We start from the raw sequence: 9,302 nt of genomic DNA on the forward strand, positions 1-9,302 counted from the left end.
GAAGTTTTGTGGGGGTTTTCTGCATTCTCTTTGACCGTTGTGTCAATGTTTTCTATGGTATCATCTGCCCCTGATATTCTCTCTCAATCCCTTACATTTTGTTGGTGATGCTTACATACTACTCCTGATCTCTTTCCTATGTTTCCTATCTTCAGGTTTGTCTCTCCTTGTGGTTTCCTTATTGTTCCTATTTACAATTTTAGATCCTAGATGACTTTGTTCAATTTCTTCCCCTCTTTCTTAGTTTTTTTTTTAATGTAAATCTTTAGGGGATTTTAATGTTTCCTCCCTAAGGCAACTACTTATTTACATGTGTTCTGTATTGCTTTAAAGGAGGTAATTATGTCCTGCTTAAAATCCTCTATCATGACCATGAGATGTGATTTTCAATCCAAATCTTGCTTTGCTGGTATGTTGATATACCCATTACTTGTTGTGGTGAGAGAACTGCGTTGTGATGATGACATTAGTGTTGTTTTCTGATGCTTCGCTTCATATGCTTGCCTACTGCCATCCAGTTATTGCTAATGTTAGTTGATCTTGCTGTTTCTGACAATAGCTTGTTCCTCCTGCAGACTCATATGCCTTTGATCCTAGGAATGAGAATGCTCCTGGGAGACCAGTACTCTCTGGCCTTGTTTTTGGTCTGGAGGGCTATGACACACCCTTAGCACTGGGTACAGATAGAGACCAAGTCTGTCCTCTGCCAGGCCTCCCCACCACTCCATTGCCAAGATTGTTCCAAGCTCATCTCTCCTTTAACAACTGTGGAGCAAATGTGTGTTCCAACCTGTATGATTTGCAATGAGAGCACTCCTAAGAGACCATCTCAATGTTGCGAAGTTTTTGATCTAGAGAGCAATAGGACCGCCTCAGCTCTGGGAGCAGATGCAGACCATAAGGGTCGCATCCCAGGTTACTCAGACATTCCTGTGCCTTGCAAGCTCCTGGTGTATCTCCCTTTGGATAGTCAGTGGAGAGAAAGTGCAGTTTCACCTGTGGGCATAGGAGTGAGAGTGCTCCTGATAGACCACCCCTGAAGACCGGTTTTGGGTGTGCAGTTCCTTGGGAAAGCTCCAGCTTTTGGCGCAAATGGAGAGTGGAAGGCGGTATCATGATGTATCATGTACACATGTATTGTATCTTGTAGGATGTCCTGACCTATGATGATGTGCATGTGAACTTCACTCAGGAAGAGTGGGCATTGCTGAATCCTTCTCAGAAGAGTCTCTACCAAGGTATAATGCTGGAGACCTGTAGGAATCTCAGCGCTATAGGTAATTCAATGAATGTATCATTCACTTTGTAAAATATAGGCACAGCTGGTTTTGTTTAATATTTAATTTGTTTTTTTTTTTTTTTGGTTTTTTTTCGGAGCTGGGAACCAAACCCAGGGACACTTGCGCTTGCTAGGCAAGCACTCTACCACTGAGCTAAATCCCCAACCCTGATTCAGTTTTTTTTTTTATTTCACTTAAAATGAGGAAGAATGAAGTGAGTAAATCAGACATGGTTCTAAAGTTCACTAAAGATAGTATCTTAAATGTTGCCTAATTCCAATTATTTAACATAATTTCTCTGATACCATTTTTAGGATACATTTTGGAAGACAATACTACTGAAGAATATTATAAAAGTTCTGGAAGACATGGAAGGTAATTTTCACGTGAAAGATGATAAGATAATGCCTCCCACGAAAATTTCATGTGTGCAGCAAGTTTTAAAGAAAAGAAACAGGGTAAAATAAACACTGCATCAAATATTGATTAGGTCATCATTATATGTCTACACCCTTTTAATAAGCAAATAGTCCATAGTAAATTGTTCTGAACCATATTCTGTAACAGCATGACTAAATTTAATGATATGAACAGTCTATGAGATTTAAGAATGGTTTTGTGGAGAAACCTTAAACCCTGTACCACAGTTCTGTAAGGAAAACAAAGTGAAATTGTGTAAATGTAATGTAGAAGTTTTCTTTTGTAATGTGTTGACTGTTATGTGTTATTCTTCTTTTGATATGGATGTCATATGTCCCTGTCAATGCAAGCCAGGAGAGCATACTGATACTGAAAGAAGCAACATACCTCTCGCTTTTCCAGAACAATTAGAAGATGTACAGTAGATACCACTTTGAGGAGAGTTTCTTAATGTGGGAAAAGTTGATAAATGTTTCGTTTTTGACTATGATTGGTGACATTTACACATTCAAAGTGCTGAATCACTTTATGAGATTAGGGTTATAGAAATTGTCCTCTTTGCATTGGCTCATGTTGCAATTTTAGTATTCCTCAAAGATAGCAAAATTTGTCTTTGCAGTCAGTCTACAAATGCTCTGAGTTCATTGAGTTCTCTTCAAATATGTTAACACTCTTAATAGAAAAATTAGGGAATAAATATGAGTCATGTAATCAATTCTCTTCCTATTCCATGTGTCTTCAAACATTCAAGACAACCCATAATAAAAAGCAACACCTTTGAATGTAAACAAACTGATATTATGTTAAGATCATTTTGCTCTTTACACTTAAACCAAATTTGAAATGAATTCATAGATATAAAAAGATTCATGAATATAATTAATGTGAGAAAAAATTTACATGTGCCAATTGTATTTGCAGGTATGAAAGAAGTTTTACTGGAAAGCAAACCTTTGATTTTATTCAGTATGGTAATGGCTTTGCAGTTCAGAGTCATACCCAAAGGCATAATGCAGAAAAGCCCTATGAAGGTAACCTATGTGGTAAAGCTTTTGTACAGAGGAATAATCTCAAAACACATAAGAGGACACATAATGGAGAAGAACCTTCTGAATGTAACCAATGTTGTAAAGACTTTGTAAGAAGCAGTGCTCTCCAAAATCATGAAGGAACACACACAGGAGAGAAACTCTCTGAATGTAGTCAATGTGGTAAAGCCTTTGCACAAAGGAGCAGTCTCAAAAGACAAAAAAGGACATGTAATTGAGAAAAACGTTATAAATGTAACCAATGTTGTAAAGCCTTTGTCCAAAACCATGGTCTCCAAAAACATAAAAGGACCCATACAGGACAGAAACCCTATGAATGTCACCAATGTGGCAAAGCCTTTGCACAGAGCAGTCATCTCCAAATACATATAAGAACTCATACAGGAGAGAAACCCTATGAATATAACCAATGTGGTAAATCCTTTGCAGATAGCCGTAATCTCCAAACACATAAAAGAACACACACAGGAGAGAAACCCTATGAATGTAACCAATGTGGGAAAGCCTTTGCACAAAGGAGTCATCTCAAAAGACATATAAGAACTCATACAGGAGAGAAACCCTATGAATGTAACCAATGTGGCATAGCCTTTGTAGAAAGCCGTACTCTCCAAATACGTATAAGAACTCACACAGGAGAGAAACCCTATGAATGTAACCTGTGTGGCCAAACCTTTGCATACAGCAGTAGTCTCCAACAACATAAAAGAACAGACACAGGAGAGAATGCCTATGAATGTAACCAATGTGGCAAAGCCTTTGCAGGAAGCAGTCATCTCCAAAGCCATATAAGAATTCATACAGGAGAGAAACCCTATGAATGTAACCAATGTGGCAAAGCCTTTGCACAGAGCAGTCATCTCCAAATACATATAAGAACTCATACAGGAGAGAAAACCTATGAATGTAACCAATGTGGCAAAGCCTTTGCAGACAGCCGTAATCTCCAAACACATAAAAGAACACACACAGGAGAGAAACCCTATGAATGTAACCAATGTGGGAAAGCCTTTGCAAAAAGGAGTCATCTCAAAAGACATATAGGAACTCATACAGGAGAGAAACCCTATGAATGTAACCAATGTGGCAAAGCCTTTGCAGAAAGCCGTACTCTCCAAATACGTATAAGAACTCACACAGGAGAGAAACCCTATGAATGTAACCAGTGTGGCCAAACCTTTGCATACAGCAGTAGTCTCCAACAACATAAAAGAACAGACACAGGAGAGAATGCCTATGAATGTCACCAATGTGGCAAACCCTTTGCAGGAAGCAGTCATCTCCAAAGCCATATAAGAATTCATACAGGAGAGAAACCCTATGAATGTAACCAATGTGGCAAAGCCTTTACACGAAGCAGTCATCTCCAAAGCCATATGAGAATTCATACAGAAGAGAAACCCTACGAATGTAACCAATGTGGCAAAGACTTTGCCTAAAGCAGCAGTCTCCAAAAACATAAAAGAACACACACTGGAGAGAAACCCTATGAATGTAATCAATGTTGTAAAGCCTTTTCAGGAAGCAGTCATCTCCAAAGCCATATAAGAACACATACAGGAGAGAAACCCTATGAATGTAACCAATGTGGCAAAGCCTTTGCAGAAAGCAGTTATCTCCAAAGACATATAAGAACACATACAGGAGAGAAACCCTTTAACTTTAACCAATGTTCCAAAGCTTTCTCACAAAGCAGTGGTCTCTAAAATCTTAAAAGTACACATACAGGAACAAAACTTTTTTGAATGCATCCATTGAGGTTTTATAACATTTATACAAAGCAGTGACCTCCAAATACATAAACAATCACATACAGCAGAGAAACCCAATGAATGTGTTACATGTTCTTAAACCATTAGACATCACAAGCATCTTCAACTGCATGACTTAATAGGTCCTAGAGAAAAATGCTTGGACTGTAACTGATGTGGTAAAACCTTTCCCAAAACAGTCATCTCCTAGCCCATAAAATAATACACACTGAATAGGAACCCTATGAATGTAACAAATGTGGTAAACCTTTTGCAAATCGCAGTACGTTCTAGGTAAATAAAAGAAGACATACTCAATAGAAACCCTATGAAGATAATCAGTGTGATTATGTCTGTGTATTTGAACGAGCAATCATCTTTCAAATACATAAAAGAAGACAAACAGGAGGGACACCCTATGAATGTAAGCAAAGTGTTAAAGCCTTCGCATATCAGTCATATTCAAAGGCACAAAATAAACCAATATTTAGAAAAATCCTTTGAGTGTATTTAATAAAACCTTATGAGTGCATTTAACCTGGTCAAACCTTCATGTATTTCTATAGACTTCACCAACATGAAACAATCCGTACCAGATAGTAACTTTGTGAATAGATTTAATATGGGGAGGTCTTTTCAATTCTCACATATCATCATCGGGGCAAAAAAAATAAAGCTATGAAGGCATTGAATATGGTAAAGTCTTTGCACATTTCTAAAGTCTTTATCATCATGAAAATAATCATGCTGTAAAGATATGAGTATAAAAAATGTGGAAAAGCCTTTGTGCAATAGGGTTCTCTCAAATACAGCACAACGCAAACCCAGGTGATGAAAATGGTAGGAATTTATTGTAATAAAGCTGCTCCTGGATCATGGACAGAAAATGAAGTCAAAGCCTAAACTGTGACAAGTAAGACATCCCCTAATCACTGTGATGCAGAATGTCATAGAGCTGCCATCCCACAATCAAAATCTCTGACCAGAATGGTCCCTGTGTAAAAGAACTAGAAGAACAAAAATGGAGAAGAGCCTGAGGAAAAGGAGGTCCAAATTGATTTCCAGCTCAGTGGGAGGCACCAAGATCTGACACTATGATTCAGGCTATGGTATGCTTACACACAGGGGCCTATCATGACAGACTTCTGAAAGACCCTAGAAGCAGCTGAAAGAGTCAGATGGAGACATTTACACCCAACCAATGGGCAGAAACTGGGGACCCCTGTGGTTGAATTAGGAAAAGCCTGGAAGAACCTGAAGAGTGATCCTATATGAATACCAGCAATGTCAATTAACCTGGGCCCCTGGGATGTCTCAAACACTGAGCAACCAGCCGGTCAGCATATACATGATCATAGGAGCCCTCAACATATACAATAGAGGACATTTAGGTCTGGACCCATTCAGAGAAGATACACATATCTTCAGGAGACTTAGGGCACCACAATGTGGGATGGTGGGATGGGGACATCCTCTTAGGTGTGGTAGGGAGGAGGTGTGGGATGTGGAACAGTCAGGGTAGACCGGAAGGAGGATAACACTGGAATGAAAAAGAATTGAACAATCTATTAAAAAATAACGAAACACATCTGGGCCAATTTCAGATACATTTTCCCACTGTCCAGAATTTCGGGGTAGATGCTTATGTAGATTAAAGTGTCAACTGTTTTAGGATGTGGGTGTTACTGTTTAGCCAATGATATTCATTCGTTCTTTGATGTTAGAGTGCCCGTGTTGTGTTTTTTTTTTTTTTTTTTTTTTTTTTTTTTCCGGAGCTGGGGACTGAACACAAGCCTAGCACTTGCTAGGAAAGCCCGTGTTGTGTTTTGAGGAGACTGAGATAAATAGCCGGGGCATTATTAGAGACCGTCATTATGTTTTCAAAAACATAAAGATGAGTAAAGGAAGGTGGCCACCAATGGGAAGTCCACAACTCCTGTCTGCCTGGGAACGTGAACTTAGTTTCACCAGATGATTAAAGGAGGGTGACTAAAAAAGGGAGGAACTCTTGGGGCTGGAGCTTGTTTCTTCGTTGCTTCTTCCCAATTGGTGTTGATTGGTTGTAATGTCCTCTAGTGCTAAATTGGTTCCCAAATTACATGAGAATCCTGCATTTGAGACCTGAGACTCCCTATCCCCAGCACGTTCTTATTGGTGAAATTACAAGAGGCCAATGTCTAGGCAAAGACAGAGGAATCACTTTTGAATTCAAGAGCAAGGAGGATCACCAGACCAGGAAACAAATTGGATGCAGGCTTGAGAGCTGAGAAAGACAGATTACAGTCCATGTAAGTTTCAGGGAAGAGGAGCCTCAGCGGTAGCTCCCCAAGTCGGTTTTGAGTAGCAAAGATGTGATAAAGTTTTTACTAAGCAATCAATCAGAACTTTCACGGGGGTGGGGGGGCGTTAGCAATGTTGAAGTTTGGGAGTGGCCCAGGCAGTGAGATGATTTATGCATATTAAATACAGAACTGTGTGTATGTGTGCTTGTGCTGGGTGGTTTCTTGTGTGTGTGTGTGTGTGTGTGTGTGTGTGTGTGTGTGTGTGTGTGTGTATCCTTCATTTGAAAATCCATACCATTGATTGTTATTTATATGTACATATTTTTTAAAGTTCTGTGGTTCTTCAGGTACCAAATAGGTACCATTTGGTACTTCCACTTCAAGTATGTCATCAAAAGAGATTATCTAAAGATGCTAGATAACGTAAAAGAAATGAGATGTATTTTTAAGAAAATATTTAGTGTGTGTTTGTGTGTGTGTCTTTATTGTGATATGGGTTATTAAGTCATGTAAGATATGGAGATTGGGAGGCAAAATTTTAAGTCCTATTTATACAGTGTTTGAACTTACGTTGTGAGTATTATATACAGTAGACATTTCCTATTGCAAAGATATGTAAATAAAATTAGCTAAAACATAGTCGTAAAACTTGTCTTCTGTACATATTGTAAAATAACAAGTGTTTTTTAATTATTGCCATGTCCACGAGAATAGGCAGCGAAGTTAAGAGAACAGACAGGACAAGCAGCCAACAGGCTGGGGGACCATCATTTTTTCAGTTGTTTGGGAACACATATAAATAACAGTCTTCAAGCTGGACATAGGCTGTACAAGTTTTTGGGTGTCGGCACAGGTCCAGACCATGAATGCTCTTTGGTTTTTGGATAATTCTCTGGGACCGCTTAAGTACTGAGGTCAATGAACTCTGTTGTTCTACTTGTGAAGTTCTTATTACTTCCAGATTCCTCAATTCCTCCTTGAAAATATTCCACCAGTTCCTGGAGCTACCTCCAATATTTGGCCATTTTGGAAAGCTACTATCTGGAGCCTCGAAGAGGACAGATATGCTAGGCCCCTGTCTGTAAGGATGCAGAGTATCATTAATGCTGTCAGAGATTGGTTCTTATCTATGAGATGGCTCTGAAGTTGGACCAGTCATTGGTAGCCCATTCCCTCAGACCCCACTCCTTCTTTGTCTCTGCACCTCCTGTAGGCAGGAAGGTTTTGTAGATGGGTTAGTATGATGATTCCTTCACTGGGATTCCAGGGAGGTTACATAAGGTGGTGACTTCAGGTTCTACCTCACACGCTCTTTGGAGTGCGTCTCAGCTACCATCACACTAAATACATTCCATGGAGCATTCCCCAACCAGATCTCTGGCACATCCTAGACAATCATGTCCCAATCATATTATTCCTTCTGGAATTGCCCCCTACCTCCTCATATCTGTCATCATTTAGTGTGTTGGGGTCCCTTGGTAGGGTCACAGCAATCGGGAGAGTGAGCAGGCAGAGAAACTGTGCAACAATACATACAATTTGCTCTCTCTCAGTACCATTTATACGAAAGCAATAAAAAATTTCTCACAGCTTCTAAATCGAAACAGCCTTTACTACACAAACGGTAGTTCATCTGGGTACAAGCAAACCTAAATCAACTTGCAGTTTGAGATGTCTGTCTGGGGTCATAGTGTTCTGAGTGTGGCTAGGGGTCAGCTCACACCTTCATCCTTGCATGTTACCTTCCATGGTTTAACTGTTTACAATAGACACGGTAAACAAGGCAAACCTCATAAAGGACATCATTTAGATAGGATTGGCTTACAGGTTCAGAGTTTCAGCCCACTATCATCAAGAGAGGAACACGGCAGCATCCTTGTAGGCATAGTACAGCAGGATCTCAGAGTTCTACATCATTATCTGAAGGCTGCTAGCAGAATACTGGCTTCCAGGCAGCTAGGAAAGGGATCATAATGACCACAGCCACAGTGATATACCTGCTCCAATGGTACACACCTAACAACTCCACCCACTTGGCCAAGCATGTACAAAACAACACAAGGTAAGTTCTTTATTATCTGAGCTATTTACAGCCTGACTCAGTGGAGTAACTATTGACAAAAGAGCATTCTGCACAAGAGGTACAATTTATGAAGCTGTGCACACTTTCTCAGACTGAAAGGCCCAGGGATTCATCACAAGCTGTTGTACCCTCTGGGCATCTGTGACCTCTCTGTGTGGAGCAAAGTTTCAGCCCCTCACTCGGCTTGGTGCTTCTGGTGATTTAGATGGAGCAAAGTTAGGGATGCCTCCTAATGTCCATCAACCTATCTTCTGTGTCCCAGCTGCCCTGCTTCCGTCATCTTTGCAATTCCACTTCACTCCCACCTGCTTGACTCCACCTCTTCTTCCTCATCTTCCTATTCTTTTCATTCTTCTCCTGCACATCTTCCTGCTCCCCCTCCTCCTCTTATTTTCATTGCTTGTTTTTCCTTTTACTTGCAGTAATGTACACAGTGT

The 9,302-nt window shown here is 39.9% G+C and overlaps 1 pseudogene; it reads left to right on the forward strand.

Annotated features, from left to right (window-relative positions):
• Positions 1 to 794: 794 nt before the first annotated feature.
• On the forward strand, positions 795 to 5,004 carry LOC148006601 (uncharacterized; annotated as a pseudogene).
• The last annotated feature ends 4,298 nt before the right edge of the window (positions 5,005 to 9,302 follow it).

Source organism: Rattus norvegicus, chromosome 3, assembly GCF_021556685.1.
Source record: "Rattus norvegicus strain SHRSP/BbbUtx chromosome 3, alternate assembly SHRSP_T2T, whole genome shotgun sequence".
NCBI classification, from domain to species: Eukaryota; Metazoa; Chordata; class Mammalia; order Rodentia; family Muridae; genus Rattus; species Rattus norvegicus.